This window comes from Symphalangus syndactylus, chromosome 19, assembly GCF_028878055.3.
Source record: "Symphalangus syndactylus isolate Jambi chromosome 19, NHGRI_mSymSyn1-v2.1_pri, whole genome shotgun sequence".
NCBI lineage: Eukaryota > Metazoa > Chordata > Mammalia > Primates > Hylobatidae > Symphalangus > Symphalangus syndactylus.
Window position 1 is genome coordinate 79977046 of NC_072434.2, and position 21498 is coordinate 79998543.

The 21498-nt window shown below is 43.7% G+C and overlaps 1 long non-coding RNA gene across 1 annotated transcript; it reads left to right on the forward strand.

The window, feature by feature from the left end:
* Nucleotides 1-9241: 9241 nt before the first annotated feature.
* On the forward strand, nt 9242-20700 carry LOC134731903 (uncharacterized). Its single transcript, XR_010114616.1, has 3 exons — nt 9242-9466; nt 11515-11577; nt 19226-20700. It is a non-coding gene; the product is annotated as an uncharacterized lncRNA (long non-coding RNA).
* Nucleotides 20701-21498: the final 798 nt, after the last annotated feature.

Sequence of the window (21498 nt, forward strand, 5' to 3'; positions counted from 1 at the left end):
AAAAGTATTTTTTTATTCCTCTAATTCTTATTTACTTATTTGATAGTGATGAGCTCTCACTATGCTGTCCAGGCTGGTCTCGAACTCCTGACCTCAAGCAGTCCTTCCACCTCAGCCTCCCAAAGTGCTGGGATTACAGGCGTAAGCCACTGTGCCTGGCCTTCTAATTCTTTATCATTAAAGTTTCTCTTCAGGCTTTAGTTGTTCACTTTCTTCCTCAAGGAAACCATCTTGCCTGGTCACTTTATCGACAAATTTCACTTTTTTTTTTTTTTTTTTTTTTGGTGAATAGTTGGGAAACCTTAAAATCATTCAGATGTTCTTTTCAGGACTCCTGGCACTCTGCCTTGGGTAGGTACACACTGCCCTAGTAATGTGTGCTATTTAAATGATTGCTTCTCTTTCTTTTTTAAGCCAATAGTTGAATTCTTTTAAATTAAATGCCTGTGATGTGACTACCAGATAATCTTTGCAGAAGACAACCTTTACACTAGCAGACAGAGTGATCAACATTTCAGTCTGAAAGCACCTTGACTCGGGCTTCTCCAAGAAGAGTAGGAAAATAGACACTGCCAAACTGTCCTTCAAAAATGTGCTCAAGGAGGAGAGCTGGTGTAACAGGAACAGAGTGAGTGGTGAGGAGAATAATCGGGGATGATGTAGTCCCTAGCAAGAATACGATGTAAATCATGACAAGGATTTGGGCTTTTACTCTGAAATGAAAGGGGAGTAGTTACATGGTGGGGTTTTGTTTTGTTTTGTTTTTTGAGACAGGGTCTTGCTCTGTCACCTGGGCTGGAGTGCAGTGGTGCGATCTCGGCTAACTGCAACCTCTGCCTCCTGGGTTCAAGCAATTCTCCTGTCTCAGCCTCCAGAATAGCTAGGATTACAGGCGTGTGCCACCATGGCTGGCCATTTTGTATTTTTAATAGAGATTGGATTCTACCATGTTGGCCAGGCTGGTCTTGAACTCCTGACCTCAAGTGATCCACCGGCCCAGCTCCCAAAGTTCTGGGATTATAGGTATGAGCCACCGCACCCAGCCTACATGGTGGGTTTTAAGCAAAGGAGTGACATGATCTGACTTACGTGTTAGCAGGAACACTCACACTGCTGTGTGGTGAATAGACTGGCTGGGGGTGGGGAAAATCTACCGTGTGGAGTAGCAGAGGAGATGATGAGTATCATTCAAGTCTTGAGACAAACTGCAGTAGCAAGAGCCAACCAGAAGATGGAAGAGGGATCCTGGGTGCTTCCATATGGAGTTGATCTATCTGAGGGTGCAGAGGCCAACTCTAAGATGCTGTGGTGCATCTCCCCAATTCAGAATGGAAAATGTTGATTGCAAAGGAGCCTCAGTTGAATCTCTCTCTCTGGGAATTGCCCTTGGCTGAAGGTGGCTGCCTCACCCAAGGGTACAGCTCCCTCCTAAGAGACAACCTGCATCCAATGACTAGTTAAGGAACGGTGTAAAGATGTGGGTAACTCTGAAGAGCCATCCCGTGGCCTCTGTTGCAACTGCATCACAGTCCAACTTCTCCCTCCGCCCAGTTCTGCTTTCCTCACTCCCTTACCGGCATTCCCAAGAGCAGTCCCCAGTAAACCTGTACACAACCCGTGTTTCAGAGTATGTTTCCATGGGAACCTGACCTAAGACAGCGATTCTGTAAAATGACATAAAAGATGATGTCATTTCTCTACCTAAAACCCTGCCAATGGCTCCCCAGTTCTCTCACAGGGAAACCAGAGTCCTTACAGTGGCCTGCAGGCCGTTGTCATCTGTAGGCCATTGTCACCAGCAGGCCGTTGTCATCTGCAGACCTGAACCCCTCTAACCTCATCCTCTATTCCCCTCCTTCTCATTCAGTTCGCTCCAGAACCATCCTGGCCTCCTTTCCATCCCTTGAATAGGACAGGTACACTCTTTCCTCGGGATCTTTGCACTTTGTTTCTTCGCTCTTCTTCCAGATATTTTCATAGCTTACTCCTTCTTCTTCTTCAAGGCAACTAAAATGTTGCCTTTTCCATGAGGCCTTCCCTGTCTCTTATATTAAAAAACCCTGCTCCACCACTCCCAATCTCTATTACTCTATTCTGTATCACTTATCACTCTTTTTTTGTTGTTGTTTTGTTTTGAGACAGTCTCACTCTGTTGCCCAGGCTGGAGTGCAGTGGTGTGATTTCAGCTCACTGCAACCTCCACTTCCCGGGTTCAAGTGATTCTCCTGCCTCAGCCTCCTGAGTAGTTGGGATTACAGGTGCATACTACCACACCCAGCTAATTTTTGTATTTTTAGTAGAGGTGAGGTTTCACCATGTTGGTCAGGCTGGTCTCAAACTCCTGACCTTGTGATCCACCTGCCTCGGCCTCCCAAAGTGCTGGGATTACAGGCGTGAGCCACTGCGACCTGCCGTGTGTCACTTATCACTCTTAAACATACTGTTCAATTTACTTATTTATTTTGTTTGTGGTTTATTGTCTTACTGTCTACACAGGGCAGAAACTTTCCCTCCCATTTCGTTCCCTGATGTATCCCAGAACCTGGAGAAGTCACTGGCATTTTGTAGGTGCTCCATAAATATTTACTGAACGAACAGTGAATGAATGAGTGAATGAATGAATTTGGGAATCTTTAGCAAGTTGATTGCAGTAGAACTCACAAGGTGAGATTACCCAGGCATAGTCTGTAGAGCGATGATGAAGGGAGACACCAACATTTAGGTGTGAGCAGAGGAAGAGAAAATTATAAAGGACATTGACAAGAACCCAGACTATAGGAGGAAAACAGGAGGATGTGTCACCCAAGACAAGATGTAAGATGGCAGAGGGAGGGCAGACAACAGCGTACAACCTGACCAACATGGTGAAACACTGTCTCTAAAAAAAACAAAAACAAAGATTAGCCAGGCGTGGTGGCGCATGCCTGTTGACAACATATGAAGCAAGATCAAGGCAGAAATGTGTCTGCTGATTTGAGAGAGGGCAGGTAACTAGCAGTTTCAAGGAATAGGTAGGGCAGAAGGGAGAGTACTGTGAGTTGAGGAGTGAATGAGAATAATGAAGTGGAAATGGTGTGTGCATTACTATTTTGAGAAGTTTGGTCATGAAGATCAGAACGAGAAAGAATGGGAGCTGGGAAGAGGGCTCCAATTGAAGAAGTGTGTGTCTGCATTTAGATGGGAGAGATAAGCCTGACTTGAGTATTTTAAATGATGTATGGAAACAGCCAGTAACAACCATATAATTTGTAATCCAAATCAGGGTTTTGAGAGAAAAAGGGGGCAGGACAAATGCTAAAATGGATAAATGTCAAGACAACAGGAACTATCTGCAAACCAGACCATATGGTCTCCTTGTCCATGCCTCAAGTTTTCCATGCAAGTCATTTATCCTTACACTTAGCGGGCTATTTTTTTTCTGACGGTAGGTGGCAGTAAAGAGCTTGCCTCTTTTTGCCTCTTTGGTTTGGTTTTGTTTTTGAGAAAAATTTAATTAGAGATTTTGGATGGCAACTAAGATTGGTAAAGGTTAGCTCCACGGGCTTAAACTCAACATAGGAGATTTCAACTTAGATTTTACTTTGGGAAAATTCATATACGTTTTTATGAAAAAGAATATCTCTTGGTTCTCAAAGAAAAAATAATTTTTGGGTAATTATAAAATATGTTGCATTTTCACACTGAGCCATTTTATCTTTAAAACGATGAACTTCTGTCTTCTTCCTAATACAGAATAATTTCCATTAGTTTTATCACTTCTTTTTTTTTGAGACAGAGTATCGCTCTGTTGCCCAGCCTAGAGTGCAATGGCACAATCTCAGCTCACTGCAACCTCTGCCTCCTAGGTTCAAGAGATTCTCCTGCCTCAGCCTCCCTAGTGGAATTACAGGCACCTGCCACCACGCTTGGCTAATTTTTGTTGTTTTTTTTTTTTAATAGAGATGGGGTTTCACCACGTTGGCCAGGCTGGTCTCGAACTCCTGACCTCAAATGATCTGCCCACCTCGGCCTCCCAAAGTGCTCGGATTACAGGTGTGAGCCACTGTGCCTGGACTATCACTTCAGTTTTAACACATGCATTGCTATATGCACACATTTCTTATTTGTGTATATAAATTTTCAGTCAAGTCTAGCTTCAATAGACTTTGGGGGACCTTGCTATTGAAGATTATAAACATTTTAAAAAACTATAGGCCAGGCGCCATGGCTCACGCCTGTAATCCCAGCACTTTAGGAGGCTGAGGCAGGCGAATCACTTGAGGTCAGGAGTTCGAGACCAGCCTGGCCAACATGGTGAAATGCCATCTCTAAAAAAGTAACAAAAATTAGCCTGGCATGGTGGCGCACACCTGTAATCCCAGCTACTCAGGAGGCTGAGGCAGGAGACTCACTTGAACCTTGGGAGGCAGAGGTTGCAGTGAACCGAGATCACATCACTACACTCCAGCCTGCTGGGCAACAGAGTGGGACTCTATCTCAAAAACAAAACAAAACAAACAAACAAAAACCTATGACACATAACAGCAACTTTCTTTTATCAAAGATAGGACTAGAGATGTCCAAAGATAAGAAGTTTAAGAGTTCGGAATGGTAAAGTGAATGAGCACACCTTATTTAGGGAATCTTGGCAGAATCTAATGTCATAAAATTTGAAATTCAGAAATCTTTGTCAGAGAAAAGACAGAATCAAAATATTATCTGCAGATCCAGCAAACGAATTTGAGTTCAAAACTCAGATTTGCATTTATTAGCTGTGTGGCCTTGAGCATGGCAAGCGCTTTACCTCTAGGTCTCAGATTCCTAATCTGTGAAATGAGACTCACAGGATATACTTCAGTGGATTGTTTTGAATATTAAATGAGAAAACATATTGGTAAAATTTATACATGTTATTTTCATTCTTTTCCCTAAACATGAATATGAAGACATCCAGATTAAAATGTGGCGTATGCAACCTCAACCTTTGGAAAATATATCCCAAATGATTAAGGAAAAATATTAATTTTAAGAATTGCTTTAAAACAACAAAACCAAAAAAGCCTTGGACATACCTTAATTCAGAATTCTTCAACTTTCTGTCTCAGAGCCAATATTCTAGGCGCTGCTTGACACAGACAGCAGTTTTCCTACAAGGGAATTTGGGGACAAGAGGAGGTTCTTTGCATGGTTAGATAAGTGCTAGAATTCAGATTCCTTCTCCTGAGAGTCCTCTGCCTTTTTCATTTAATGAACTCGGTTACTTTCTTTATTTCCTCTTTCTATCCTCATTAGCATAAAGCAAACGCTAAAAGCAATCCACAATATCAATCATATCAAATATCATGGAATGTGGCCTCAGTCCTGGAAGAGGTCTACTCCATATAGGTGACTTGGTACATTACAGTAGATTATAGTAGCTGAAAAGTATCCTTTGGCCAGCTTTTGTCAAAACTAGAGTCACTAATGAGATCACAAATGAGAAGCATTCATTGTCTCTATAAGACTTCCTAAAATGCCCTTATTATTAAGGGAAGTCCTGGATTTCTGCCAGGATCACAGACTAATTTGTTCATTAGCTGGTTGATTCCTTGGTTCTTGTACATTTCAATGACTAAAGTTTGAGTGAGTTTGAGAAATATAAAGAGAGGAGTATGGGGAGGAGAGCTGGCGGGAGGTGGGTGCTGGAAATGATTAAGACCACTGGAAGGGAAAAAAATGGGGTATGATATCACCATGGAAACGAAGTTTACCTATTACAAGAATTTGTCCAAGTTGGATAGCATTCATTCATTCATTCTTTCAACAAACATTTACTCCGTGTCGATGCATGCCTGGAACCATCAAGGTTACAAATGAGAACAAAATCAGCTTGGTTCTTGTCTTCACGGAGCTTTCATTCTAGTGGGGGAAGGTACACAAAGAACAAACACAAGTAGGTTTCCCTCTGAAAAGAATAACTGGCAGGTTTGCAGGCATTACCACCTAATTTCTTTTTAAAAAGAAACCTAAAGACTTCTTTGGGTGTCCAAAGATCTAAAATTTTACAAGTTCAGAATGGCAAAGTGAAAGAGGACACATTATTCAGGCAATCTTGGCAGTATCTAATGTCATAACATTTAAAAATCAGAAATCTTTGTAAGAGGAAAATCAGAACCAAATTACTCTCTGTAGGTCCAGCAGACAAATTTGAGTTCAAAACCCAGATTTGCATTTTTATAATTATTTACTTTAGTAAATTACTTACAATTTACTAAAATTATAAATAATTATAGTAAAACAAAAAAATTAACAATGAGCTAGCCTCCCAGTGTTGCTCAGGAGACCTCACTGCTAAATAAGTAATCACTGCTATTCCTTCCTCTCCAGCAGGCTCCATCAACTTGTTCTACATTCAGAGACTGCTCTTGGGCCTTCCCATACGTGGCTCACATTTGAAACTCCTGCCCCTGCTGCCTTAATGCATCTGACTGGCAGCCACACAGCCCCTCCATGTGGCTCAGTTTCAGTGGGTAGAGAGGGAAATGCCAATTTGTTTGCATTGTGCCCCAGGGGCTGATTACAGTAAAGGCTGTCACACAGAGCTCTTGCACACCTAACAGGAGACTTGATGACAATGAAACCAAGAATGACCAGTGACTGTGTGTAAAATGAATTAAGGTGAGGTGTATTGAAAGCAAAGAGGTCAATTCAAAGGAGCAGAAATAATCCAGCCAGTAATCAAGGAAGAAAGCAGCCATGTCACGGGGAAGAAAAACCTCTTGGGACACTCAGTATATTCAACACGATGAAGTAATTCGCCCTGTGACATGGACAAAAGGAGCTTTCCAGACTGGAATGGGCAGTAGGATTCCATAAAGTGAATCATGTTTAAAAGAGACACTCTTAAAAAATGAAATAGGTGGCCATAATCCCAGCACCTTGGGAGGCTGAGGAAGGTGGATCACGAGGTCAGGAGTTCGAGACCAGCCTGGCCAACATAGTGAATCCCCGTCTCTACTAAAAATACAAAAACTTAGCCGGGCGTGGTGGTGGGCGCCTGTAATCCCAGCTACTCAGGAGGCTGAGGCAGGAGAATCACTTGAACCAGGGAGGCAGAGGTTGCAGTGAGCTGAGATCGCGCCATTACACTCTAGCCTGGGCAACAGTGGGAGACTCCGTCTTAAAAGAAAAATAAATAAATAAACAAATAAATAGTTGTTCTAATGAGTAAAATTTAAAAATCCTAAGTAAAATTTGGTCTCTTTCTTGTTAGTCCTTAATTGTCTTCAATCACCCGAGTCCTACTTTGAGGATATACTAAATCCCTTTCAAGGACAGATTCTAGACTTTTCCACTTTGGCTCATCTGAAAGCTTTCTAAAAGGATTGGTCCTTAATGTTTCTTTTCACAACTTAATAGCGTGATTTGAGTTTATGCACACAGAAACAGATTTATTCGTATCCTCCTCTCCTCTGATTTTTAAATCTTGTTCCCCTTGTTCATTCTGTATGTTGAGATGTGATCTTGCTTTTAGGAGATCAAAGAAAAAGAAAAACAAGTTTCTCTCACATGTTTGTCTTCTCTTTAACAATCCACATTGTTTTTATATTGGCCCAAGATACACCATTAAAATTTCTGCAAAGCTTTTAGACTTTGCAGAGATGTTTTAGACTGTGTGCAGAGAAGTCTTGTGCCAAATTGCAGAGCCTGTTTTTTTTTTGTTGTTGTTGTTGTTGTTGTTTTTTGTTTTTTTTTTGTTTTTTGAGACGGAGTCTTGCTCTGTTGCCCAGGCTGGAGTGCAGTGGTGTGATCTTGGCTCACTGCAAGCTCCACCTCCCGGGTTCACACCATTCTCCTGCCTCAGCCTCCCAAGTAGCTAGGACTATAGGGGCGCACCACCACGCCTGGCTAATTTTTTGTATTTTTAGTAGAGACGGGATTTCACCGTGTTAGCCAGGATGGTCTCGACCTCCTGACCTCGTGATCCACCCACCTCAGCCTCCCAAAGTGCTGGGATTACAGGCGTGAGCCACCGTGCCCGGCCCAGAGCCTATTTTATGAGAAATTAATTTCAAATGCTAGCAGAGAGGACAGCATTATGTTTTCAAAATGATGCTACATTAATTCAGCAAGAAAAGCTTGGAGCCATTCTGAGTCAGAGGACAGGATATTTTAATCTTAAAAGATAAAAGGGCAATTCCAAATAGCTGATTATGCATAGGGTTCATTATTCATATTGATATAAGTATTATGGGGCATTTCCTCTGTGATGACAGGGCTAGATTCTACTCATACACACTAATAAATAGTTTTTCCTCCTGGTTTATACACAACAAGGTGAATGTCTCTTTCCCCTGATGAACTAGTGTTTGGAAACAAAAACTATAATTATCTTCAGTGGAGATGGTAATTGGATACCCCAGAGAATTAGTCTGAGCTTTATAAGGTACTCAGCAGTGAAAATGGGGTTTTGCAAAAAGCCAGAAGGCTTGCTTTGGAATCCTAACTCTGTCACTTACTAAAATTTTGACTTTAGATAAGCTATCTAATTTCCCTGAGCCTTAGCTTCCTTGTCTGCAGAATGTGAAAAATAATGACTACCCCATAGGATAAAAAAAAAAAAAAATTAAATCTAACGCCATATGTGAAAGTACTCAGCATTAGTCAGTCCTTAGAAAATGTTAGTCTCAGCCTGGCATGGTGGCTCACGCCTGTAATCCCAGCACTTTGGGAGGCTGAGGCAGACAGATCACGAGTCAGGAGTTTGAGACCAACCTGGCCAACATGGTGAAACCCCGTCTCTACTAAAAATACAAAAAAATTCGCCAGGCGTGGTGGCACTCGCCTGTAATCCCAGCTACTCAGGAGGCTGAGGCAGGAGAATTGCTTGAACTTGGGAGGCGGAGGTTGCAGTGAGCCGAGATCACGCCATTGCACTCTAGCCTCGGTGACAGAGCAAGACTCCATCTCGAGAAAATGTTAGTCTCCCCTTTCCTCTGTGAGCAGGAGGAAGGAAGAACATAAAGAGGGTTATTAGCTACTGCTGTGTCACAAACCACATGAAAACTCAGGGCCAACACTCAGCACTGATTTTTTTTTTTTTGAGACAGAGTCTCACTGTGCTGCCCAGGTTGGAGCGTGGAGTTCGGTGGTATGATCATAGCTCACTGCACACTTGAACTTCTGGATTTAAGTGATGCTCCCCCTTCAGCCTCCTGATTAGCTAAGACTACGGGCACGCCACCATGCCAGCCTAGTGTTTTTGTTTGTTTGTTTTAGAGACGCGGTTTCCTATGTTGCCCAGGCTGGTCTGGAACTCCTGGCCTCAAACAATCCTCCTACTTCGGCCTCACAAAGCACTGGGATTATAGGTGTGGTGCACCTCCAGCAGGAGGTATCTGGACCCATTCACCATCATGAAAATGGCACAGGAAAGACCCTCCTCCATGATTCAATCATCTCCCACCGGGCCCTTCCCACACCACGTGGGAATTATGGGAGCTACAAGGTGAGATTTGGGTGGGGACGTAGAGCCAAACCATATCATTGACCTGCTGGCACCATCAAATATTTCTGCATGATGAAATTTCAGCTCACTTTTAAGTATCTATGCCTACAATCATCATGGGACTCTTTCTTTCTTTTTTTTTTTTTTTGAGACGGAGTCTTTCTCTGTCCCCCAGTCTGGAGTGCAGTGGTGCAATCTCGGCTCACTGCAAGCTCCACCTCCCGGGTTTACGCCATTCTCCTGCCTCAGCCTTCTGAGTAGCTGGGATTACAGGCGCCCGCCACCACGCCCGGCTAATTTTTTGTATTTTTAGTAGAGACGGGGTTTCACCGTGTTAGCCAGGATGGTCTCGATCTCCTGACCTCGTGATCCGCCTGCCTCGGCCTCCCAAAGTGCTGGGATTACAGGCTTGAGCCACCGCGCCCGGCCGGACTCCTTCTAACTATACATTGTACATCACATACAACACCTGCATCATTCTCTGCCACACATATCTGCTGAGATTTGCATTATGGCTGAATTAGCAGAAATTTACATGCCAACAGGGCATCGATATTTTTCATCTGCTGTTTTCTACATGTAGGACAAGACTTATATTACAGGTCCTACACTTTCCTAGAAACCAGAAACATCGGTATTATGTTGACTATTTACAGTAACAGCAACAACATTTATAGGTTGTGTCCTACCATGAGGACAAATATCTTTTTGAGGGGCAACAATAATTACAAATCTATTGCCAGCTGTTCCATACACTGGCACCAGCCTGGTGCAATAAACGGAGGAGGCTTTTCAGTTGACAAAGCCACCGTCACACCATTCTTTACCTTCCACTTCATCTTATCTTTCATTATCATGGACCTAGTAGCCATCTACCCTCTATTTCTTCCCGAGACAGGATCCAACAACCTGTCAGGAGTTTCATCAGATTCTGGCAAAATTCCATTCCATCCCTACTACACAATCAAAGACATTTTGGGTCTAATTCTCCTTCTACTATTACTACTTATATTAGTTCTTTTTCACCTGACCTACTAGGAGACCCAGGTAATGACACTGTGGCAAACCCCCTCAACACACCACCCCACATTAAACCAGAATGAGACTTTTTATTTGCCTATGCAATTCTATGCTCTATTCCCAATAAACTAGGAGGGGTACTAGCCCTAGTTTTCTCTATTGTTATCCCAGCTATTGCTCCAATATCTAAACAGCAAAGCATAATATTCTGGCCATCAAGCAAATACCTATTCTCAGCATCATGCACTCTACCCATGTAACAGACCTGCATATGTACCCCGGAATCTAAAAAGTTGAAATTATAAAAAGTAAAAACATATACATACATATATGTATACATGTACCTACACCTGTGCAAAAAATATGTAGTATTGGCTGGGCATGGTGGTTTGCGCCTGTCTGTAATTCCAGCACTCCAGGAGGCTGAGGCAGGCGGATCACTTGAGGTCAGGACTTCAAGACTGGACTGGCCAACATGGCGAAACCCTGTCTCCACAAAAAATACAAAAATTTGTGGGGCATGGTGGTGGGAGCTTGTAGTCCCAGCCACTCGGGAGGCTGAGGCAGGAGAATCACTTAACCCGGGAGGTGGAAGTTGCAGTGAGCCAAGATCGTGCCACTGCACTCCAGCCTGGGCAACGGAGTGAGACTCTGTCAAAAAAAAAAAAAAAAAAAAATATATATATATATATATATATATATTATATATATAGTATTATTTTGTTTTTAAAATTCACCCGAATAGCATGCTTTATATATATTGTTCTACATACTTGGTCTTCTTGCTCAACATTATATTTTTGATACTTGTCCTGTTTGGTATATGTAGACCTAATGGGTTCCTTTTAACTACCGTCTAATGTGAGATTGCACCATTGGATGAATGGGCCACAGTTGATTTTTGCATTTTCCTACTGATGAACATGTATATAATATCTTTTATCCTCTAGGCTCAATTTAAGTGCTTTACGAATTCTCATTCATGTGTCTTTATAGCAGGTAGTAGTTTTGCCCTCCTTATTTTACAGATGAGGAAACTGAGACACAGAGAAGCTAAGTTACCCACTCAAGATCACACAGCTAGTACGCTGGTAAGTGACCTAGACAGGTCACACACCTGTCACATCAGAATCTGTGTCCTAAACCTGGGCTTGCTGCCTCTTTGAGGTATTTCCATTGTTCACTATAACAGTCCTGTTTATTCTCATGTCCACCGCCATGTGTACACGAAAGTTTCTTTCCAGTTATCCCTAGAAACAGGATTGCTGGGTTCACATACTATCTTTCATCATGGCGAGTTTTTTCTGTTTTGCTTTGTTTTTTTGAGATGGAGTCTGGCACTGTTACCCAGGCTGGAGTGCAGTGGCACAATCTCAGCTCACTGCAACCTCCGCCTCCCTGGTTCAAGCGATTCTCTTGCGTCAGCCTCCCGAGTAGCTGGGACTACAGGCGTGTGCCACCACGCCCAGCTAATTTTTTGTATTTTTAGTAGAGACGGGGTTCCACCATGTTGGCCAGGCTGGTCTCGAACTCCTGACTTCGGGCGATCTGCCCGCCTCGGCCTCCCAAAGTGCTAGGATTACAGGCGTGAGCCGCGGCGCCCGGGCTGCATACTTATTTGTATGTCCACCGCCATGTGCACATGAAGGTTTCTTTCCAGTTATACCTAGAAGCAGGATTGCTGGGTTCACATACTATCTTTCATCATGGTGAGTTTTTGCAGTGTGAACTAGAGTGGGGAATAAAGTGTCATAGGAACAATTCTGCGGCTTTGAAGGAATTCAGAGCAGTTAAATAGTTACTTCGATGTTTTATCCAGCTTTTAACTTTAGGCTCTTTTCTGTCGTAGTAATCATCTGAGATGAGGTTAATAGAATATGAAACTACTTTGAGAGAAGACAGAAGACAGAATGGCCACGTCACATAAGTAACTCTTCTGAATGGTTCATCTCAGTGTACTTCATTTATTTATTTTTTTTTGTTTTGTTTTTTGAGACGGAGTCTCACTCTGTTGCCCAGGCAGGAGTGCAGTGGTGCAATTTCGGCTCACTGCAACCTCCACTTCCTGGGTTCAAGTGCGTCTCCTGCCTCAGCCTCCTGAGTAACTGAATTACAGATGTGGGCCACCAGGCCTGGGGCTAATTTTTGTATTTGTAGTGGAGACAGGGGTTTCACCATGTTAGCCAGGCTGGTCTTGAAATCCTGACCTCAAGTGATCTGCCCCCCTTAGCCTCCCACACTGCTAGGATTATGGGCGTGAACTGTCGTGCCTGGGCACAAATGTACTTTAATACAGCTGCATGTTGCGGTGTCATCTATTCTAGAATTGAACATTTTCTCTGTATAATTTCAGCCCATTTATCTAACTCATTAGTCTGCTAAAGCACTGAGCATCATGAAAAGTGAAAAGCAGATTCTGTATGATGGCCTAACTCAACAATTCCAAACACATTTTTGCATTATTACAAGCTTTTGGTTTTATAAACTTGCAGTATATTTGATGTAGGTCTTTATATGTTTGTGTAAGTCAGCTATAAATGCTGAGATACACTTAATATCTTACCATCATGTCATTCTCTTTCAGATATAAACTATAGCAACCTCACTTGGAAAAGGATAAACACACTTGTTGTTGTAGTAATCGAGGCCACTCATTAAATTTTAAAAAGTTACATTATAGATGAGATATCCCCAATGCCTTACCCATCAAATGGAAATAGAATTGAAGGGCTTTTGGTTAATTCTTCCTGAAGACCTTTTTGCTTTGGCTTAGTCTAAAATAGCAAAAACATAAACTAAAACACACCCCTCAGAATTGGTAAGATCCATGCTGCTCTTTCCCCATCATTGGTCCATTTCTGGAGGTTCTTCAGGGACACACGAAAGAAAGAACCTGTTTGTGTGTCTGGTTTAAAGGAATCCTGCCTACATGGCCTTGCGTTTGAAGGCTGGTTCTCAGCTCACCGGCTGAGCAGTTCTAATCATATCTCTGTGAGCCGTTGTTTCCTCACTGTAAAATGGGGATAGCACCCACCTCATTGATTAACTCGTTCATGTATATTGATTCAACATCTACTGAGTACCTCAAGTCCCTATTCTTAAGTTGTTCACAGCCCAGCAGGGGAAATAGATACATTTAATGATATGGAAGAAATCTTAATTTTTAGCAGGTTGCAAGAGGCAGTTTTGTTGGATAAATGCTTTGATATTCCCTTTCTGAAGCTAGGGCTCCATTACTTGTTAAGTAATTGGTTCATTGTGCTGAAAGAAGCCAACTTGCTGCCCTGTGTGAATTACGAAAAGGAACGCATGTGTTCCTGGGAGGCGGGGAGGGAGGGCAGAAGGGATCTGGCCCTGCAGTGGGGTGGGGTGGAAGAGCACCCTCAGTTGGTGGGGGCAGACATGTCCAAGGGAACTTATAAAACTGTGGGTGATATAAAACCCTCTTCCATCACCCCTGTAAAGTCTCCAGCAAAATCTACATTGGCCACTAGCGCTTTAGGTGTAAATAAGATTCTGGAGAATTCAAAGGCAGCCAGACATCATAATCATACATTATGCAAAAGTGTTTTCCAAACTGCAGGTCAGGATTTTTCGGTGCATGTGAAAGCAATTTGGTGCGCCATGCCCCAGCATAGAAAACTTCAGGGCACCTTGCACATAGTAGAGGTAATGATGCTTTCTGAAACTTTTGTATGTAGGTCCTCAGTTGTGGAATAAAATGTTTTTCTTTTTGCGGGTCATGGTCAAAAAGAGAGAATCTCAGTATTACACTGTGCTGATTACAATAGTAATTTTTTTTTTTTTCAGACAGAACCTGTCTCCTGTCGCCCAGGCTGGAGTGCAGTGGTGCTATCTCAGCTCACTACAACCTCTGACTCCTGGGTTCAAGCGATTCTCCTGCCTCAGCATCCCGAGTAGCTGGGACTACAGGCACCTGACACCGTGCCCAGCTAATTTTTGTATTTTTAGTAGAGATGGGGTTTCACCATGTTGGCCAGGCTGGTCTCGAACTCCTGACCTCAGGTGATCTGCCCACCTCGGCCTCCCAAAGTGCTGGGATTACAGGCGTGAGCCACCCCATCCAACCTACAACAGTAATCTCGATGGCTCACTCTGCTCTCACAGGTCCCTAGAATCCTTATAAAAGGGGTCTTGGTTCAACAGCTCCCTGGGTTGAAGACTAGCTTCTACTTCCTGTTTTCTCCATTCTCTGTTTTGAAGTCCTTTGGATCTTCCTTTTGCATCCTTGCAGAGCGTCTTTGGGCTCCTATCTTGGCCCAGCCCGCCTTGCTCAGAGGGTTGCCTTTGATCAGACCAGAACTCCACTCCACTTCTGCCAGCTCGAACTCCCACGTGGGAGGCAGGAAATAGCACTCTCTTGTTCTTGCATGTATCAAGTCCTTTGCCTGCTCTCTGCTCCTACGCTCTTTGGCCTGGCTAATTCCTACTTATTTTTCAGGTCTTAGCAGAAATGGAACATTTACAATGAAGCTAATGAAGCTTAAGCTTCAGGGTCTGTGCCAAACCCTGACACCCAATTTTGTAATCTGATATTCATTTTCTTAGGGTTGGATTTCATGAGGCCTCATGAAACCTGAATCCACTTCTGGATCTCAGTTTAGAAAACCTCACCTCCTAACTCTTTGCAGTGTGGATGCTGATCTCCTATACATGCCCTTGGGTCCCCTACACCCACTGCCAGGACAGCCCTGACCACACTCCCCCACAGGCTTGCCAGTCTTCACCCCGAAACTCACATAAAGGAATTATGCCTGTCCTTGCTGGTGAGTGCCAAGGTGCCCTCATAGTAGACAATAAATAAAAATGCGGTAAACGTCTGAACTTCATAAGTTGATTTGGGGAAACAATGCTTTTTATGCTTCCCAAAGTATTCCATAAAACTGCTGACAGGGGCCGGGCGTGGCGGCTCACGCCTGTAAACCCAGCATTTTGGGAGGCCGAGGCAGGCGGATCACTTGAGGTCAGAAGTTCAAGACCAGCCTGGCCAACATGGCGAAACCCCATCTCTACTAAAAATACAAAAATTAGCTGGGTGTGGTGGTGCACGCCTGTAATCCCAGGTACTCGGGAAGCTGAGGCAGGAGAATTGCTTGAACTCCAGAGGTGGAGGTTGCAGTGAGCCGAGATCATGCCACTGCACTCCAGCCTGGGCAACAGAGCAAGACCCTGTCTCAAAACAAAACAAAACAAAACACCAAACCAAAACAAAAAATCCTGTTGATAAGAGTGAAGAGGAATGAGGATTACCCAAGAAGAAAGTTCCAGAACACTGACTTCCCCTGCCCTGGCCTGTGTTTGCGGAGTGCTGCTGTTCCTGATTGTGCTCCATTTCTGAGAGGTTAAAGGAATTTGTGTCAATTCCACCAAGTAAAGATAGCTTAATTGTCTGCCCCACCACCTAAGGATCTCTCCGGAACAGGCATTTTTATTAGAAAATCAGAAACAGGCCAGGCGCGGTGGCTCATGCCTATAATCCCAGCACTTTGGGAGGCCAAGGCAGGTGGATCACTTTTGGTAAGGAGTTCAAGACCAGTCTGGCCAACATGGTGAAACCCCATCTCCACTAAAAATACAAAAATTAGCTGGGGGTGGTGGTGCGTGCCTGTAATCCCAGATACTCGGGATGCTGAGGCAGGAGAATCGCTTGAACTCGGGAGGTGGAGGTTGCAGTGAGCCAAGATTGCACCACTGCACTCCAGCCTGGGCGACAGAGTGAGACTCCATCTCAAAAAACAAACAAACAAACAAACAAACACCAGAAACAAAAGACATAGCATCTCCTAAAACTTAAGAGCTGTCAAATTTGTCAATTTTTCTTTTGCTTAGAGTTCATGATATTACATGATTTGTCTTTTCCTTTCCTTTTCTTACTGAAGCCTTCAGTTAAAGCAGTCCGACTCTGATCTAGCCCTGACCCAGTTACTCTTGCTCAGGTGCAGCCCTGGGAGCGCTGGGGTCCCCTTTCTGTTCTTTTTCCCCTCGTGGATTATTCTTCCTAAAAACAGATGACAGTGGTTGAGAACACAGGCTCTGAATCAGGCTTTCTGAGTTCAAATCACAGTTTCCTCCATTTACGGATTGTGTGACTGGGAACTTGAGCAAGTGAGTTGATTCGCTAGCAAATCAAGTCAACGTCCGGAATGTTGCAAGCCTGCAGATATTACCTTGGTAGCTTGAAAGTGGCTTTGGTTGGGAGTATTTACTGATTAGCTTGAAATTGACTTTGATTGGCAGTATTTACTAATTGTGTGATGAGGAACTTGAGCAAGTGACTTGTTTGGCTAGGGAATCAAACCAACATCAGGAATGTTGCAAGCCTGCTGATGTTACATTTGTAGCTTGAAATTGGCTTTGATTGGAAGCATTTACACCATGGAAATCGGCAAATGCTGCAAATCAGTGCCTGCCCCTTTCCCCCACCTGGGCATTACTATTTACCAGCACATCAAGCTCAGTTTCCTCATCTATGAAATGGGAGCAATAATAGTACCTACCTTGTGGAGAATTTTGTGACAATTCATTGTGCATGGTAAATACTTCGTGCTTGTGAGCTGCTCTTAGTATTTCTCTCATTTTACAAGGTCCAGTGCCTTTTTGTTTCACGTGCCCCATTCTGACACAGCTTCAAACACAGGACCAGCCAGATTTAGCACATGCCTTGGCAATAAACTTATTTTTTGAGAGGTAGTCTCGCTCTGTTGCCCAGGCTGGAGTGCAGTGGCACAATCTCAGCTCACCGCAACCTCCGCCTCCCAGGTTCAAGTGATTCTCCTGCCTCAGCCTCCCAAGTAGCTTGGATTACAGGCACCTGCCACGAAGCCCAGCTAATTTTTGTATTTTTAGTGGAGATGGGGTTTCACCATGTTGGCCAGGCTGGTCTCAAACTCCTGACCTCAGGTGATCTGCCCACCTCGGCCTTCCAAAGTACTGGGATTACAGGCATGAGCCAGTAATAAACTTTAAAAATAATTACTTGGCTAGATTACTTAGTCTTCAAACAACCAGCTCATAACTGATAGGAAATGTGTGGTCTTATGTTGTTTATAAGGCAGACACTGGTGACACATATGTTATAAATTTAGAATTCTTCTAAATCTAGCAGTAATCTAGATTACTTGTGTTATATATATTTCATTTGGCTGGGTGTTAGAAAGAATTTCTTCTTTGAGATTTCTATTATTTTTTCTCCCAAGTAAGGCAAAGACTGTAAGGATAGTTTATTATAGCATTTGGTGGTTCAGTAAACAAACATGCTCTAAAAAATCTAAATAGCTGTGTTGAAGTAAAACATATGTCCCAAATTCACATGAATTATATGCAAGTTAACACTTTGGTGAGCAAATAAACTCTTGGTAATATAATGCTGTCATCTGAGTGCTAAAAATATAATATATATTATAAATATCTGACTCAATCTGATCATGAATGAATTAATTACATATGTGTATTTAAAGATACTGTCAAAGCTTAAGCTCAATATTCTCTTAAATGAGTTTATTTACTCTCAATAGGTTTGGGGGCCTTTATTTACTGAAAAAATAGATTCACGATTATTGGAATATGTGTATTTTTTTGAATTTTTATTTTTGAGACAAGGTCTTTGAATTAATCACTTATGTGTATTTAAATATAATGGCAAAGCTTAAGCTCAATATTCTCTTAAATGAGTTCATTTACTCTCAATAGGTTTGGGGGCCTTTATTTACTAATAAAATAGATTCATGATTATTGGAATATGTGTATTTTTTTGAATTTTTATTTTTTTGAGACAAGGTCTTGCTCTAGTGCCCAGGCTGGAGTGTAGTGGCCCAATCATGGCTCACTGCAGCCTCAGACTCCTGGGCTCAAGTGATCCTCCCACCTCAGCCTCCCAAGTAGCTGGGACTATAAGCACATGCCATCATGCCTGGTTATTTTTTCCTTTTCTGAGACGGTGTCTAACTCAGTCGCCGGGGCTGGAGTGCAGTGGCACAATCTCAGCTCACTGCAACTTTCACCTCCTGGGTTCAAGTGAGTCTCCTGCCTCAGCCTCCCAACTAGCTGGGATTACAGGTGGGTGCCACCATGCCTGGCTGATTTTTGTGTTTTTAGTAGAGATGGGGTTTCACCCTGTTGGCCAGGCTGGTCTTGAACTCCAGACCTCAAGTGATCCACCCACCTCCACCTCCCAAACTGCTGGGGTTATAGGTGTGAGCCACCGAGCCGGGCCTGTGGCTATTAAAAAAAAAATTTTTTTTTTTTGTGAAGATGGTGTCTCCTTTTGTTGCCCAGGCTGTTCTTGAACTCTTGGGCTCAAGTGATCCTCCTGTCTTGGCTTCCCAAAGTGCTGGAGTTACAGGTATGAGCCACTGCACCTGGTCAGAATATGCATGTCTTTTTTTTTTGAGACGGAGTATCGCTCTATCACCCAGGCTGGAGTGCAGTGGCGCGATCTCGGCTCACTGCAAGCTCCGCCTCCCAGGTTCACGCCATTCTCCTGCCTCAGCCTCTCCGAGTAGCTGGGACTACAGGCGCCCGCCACCACGCCCGGCTAATTTTTTTGTATTTTTAGTAGAGACGGGGTTTCACCGTGGTCTCGATCTCCTGACCTCGTGATCCGCCCGCCTCGGCCTCCCAAAGTGCAGAATATGCATGTCTTAATCTAACTTTTTCAGCATTTAAATGACAGGAAGTGAAATTATTATTAATGCACAATTGATCACAAAACCATCACAGGTTCTGCAGCCAGGATGAGTTTATATGAGAAATCTTCATCCAAGATGCTTAGAAGTTTATCTCTTCAAAGGATTGCCCTCTTCAGAAACAAGTAATAGCCTGCTTTGATGATGTTTACAAAATAGCACATGTCGACATTTAAGAAGACAATGGTTTTCAAAGGAACTGGAAACTCCTTTCCTGGATGGAGAAGGTGGAACTCTATGGCCACTGAGACTCCTTCTCCCTCAAGATGCTCTGATGTCAACAAGTACCTTCTTTGCCTCTGGGAATTCTCTCCCTTGGAGTAGTAAACCTATTCCAGGCCTTTCTCTATCACTGGAATTGCGTCTGGTCTCAGCAACAAGTTTCAGGAAAATTAACATACATAGGTCCCCATTCTTTCTCAGGCAGAGGGACATCCCCAGAGGATGCAGGACTACTATCATGAGAGTGGACTGGTGGCATTTTTTTTTTTTTTGAGACAGAGTCTTATTCTGTTGCCCAGGCTGGAGTCCCGTGGCACCATCTTGGCTCATTGCAACCTCCGCTTCCCAGGTTTAAATGATTCTCCTTCCTCAGCCTCCCAAGTAGCTGGGATTACAGGCACACGCCACAACACCCGGCTAATTTTTGTATTTTTGTATTTTAGATGGGGTTTCACCACATTGGCCAAGCTGGTCTCAAACTCCTGACCTCAGGTAATCTGCCCACCTCGGCCTCCCAAAGTGCTAGGATTACAGGCGTGAGCCACCGTGCCTGGCCGAACTGGTGGCTCTATAAGAAGAGCTTCTCCCACTCTTCCCCGCTCCCGATCCTTCGGCATGCCAGAGTTGGGCTTCCAGAGTCTCGTGTGGTCAGTAACCTTGTTACTCATCCAACTTGTGCTCAAGCAACCTTGGCCCCACTGGAAAGGTTTGTCTTCACCACTGCTGATGAGGTCAATCTAGGTGGGAGGCAGTGGCCGTCACCCTGGCTAAGCATCTGCAATGTCCTTCTGACCACAGCCCACCACCTCGCCTGCTCATGAGGCTTCTGCCCTGGACCTCCCAGGCCTGAGCTCTCCTGCCCATTGTGTGTTCTGGTTTGCAGGATTAGGCTTCTGCTATGGTCTCTGCTACGATTTGCATATTTGTCTCCTTAAGAACTCATGTTGAAACTTGATCCCCAGTGTGGGACTATTGAGAGGTGGGGCCTTGTCAAGGTGATTAGGTCATGAGGGTGCTACCCTTGAGAATAGATTAATCCATTAATCAATTAATTAATAATTAATAAATTAATGGATTAATGGGTTATGAGAGTGGGACTGGTGGCTTTATAAGAAGAGAAGAGATACCTGAGCTAACACACTCAGCCACTCGCCATGTGATGCCCTGAGCTGTCTCAGGACTCTGGAGAGAGTCCCCACCAGCAAGAAGGCCCTCACCAGATGCAGCCCCTCAACCTTGGACTTCCCAGCTTCTGGAACAGTAAGAAATAAATATAATTTCTTATAAGTAACCTAGTTCCAGATATTCTGTTATAAGCAACAGAAAATGTACTAAAACCACTATTAATAAAACAGCCTCTACTGCAAATTCTTTTCTGGAAAGTGCTAGTTCTCCAGACTCAATATAGGAACCCAGATTTTGCTCTAGCCAGCAGGCCCGTCATGGGGCTGGGGCCTGGCCCTGTGAGCCTTCCCAGTGGCTTTGTCCCAGCTACCCGAATGTGTGTTTTCATGCTCTCCCATCTCCATGTCTTCTGTCCCCAGGATGACTGCCAACCTGCCAGGATTCTCCAGCATCACCCACCAAAGTGCCCTCAAACTCCTCTGTCATCCTCCCCAGCTGCTCACTGTTTTCATTTGAACCCTGAGTATCAACTATTTTCCCACCTCCTCCAAGCAGGGAGCATAGCAAAGTGGCTAAGAACCTGTGCCCTGGCACTGGACAGCCTGGTTCCAGCTTCACCTGTTATGACTTATGTGACTTTGGCAAGTCACTTGATCTCTCACGCCTCACTTTGCCATCCTTAAAAATGGGTTTAATCCTAGTGCTCACAGGTTTGTCATGAGCATATATAAAGTGATATTTGCAAAGTACGTAGAAGACGAATTGGCACCTGGTAAGCTCTATATAAGGATCTGATCATTGTGTTAGTTTGCTAGGGCTGCCATAACAAAGTACTGTAGACAGGGTGGTTTAAACAACAGAAATGGATTTCCTTACAGTTCTGGAGGCTGGAGGTCTGGGATCAAGGTGCCCACAGGGTTGGTTCCTTTTGAGGTCTCTCTCTCCTTGGCTTGTAGACGG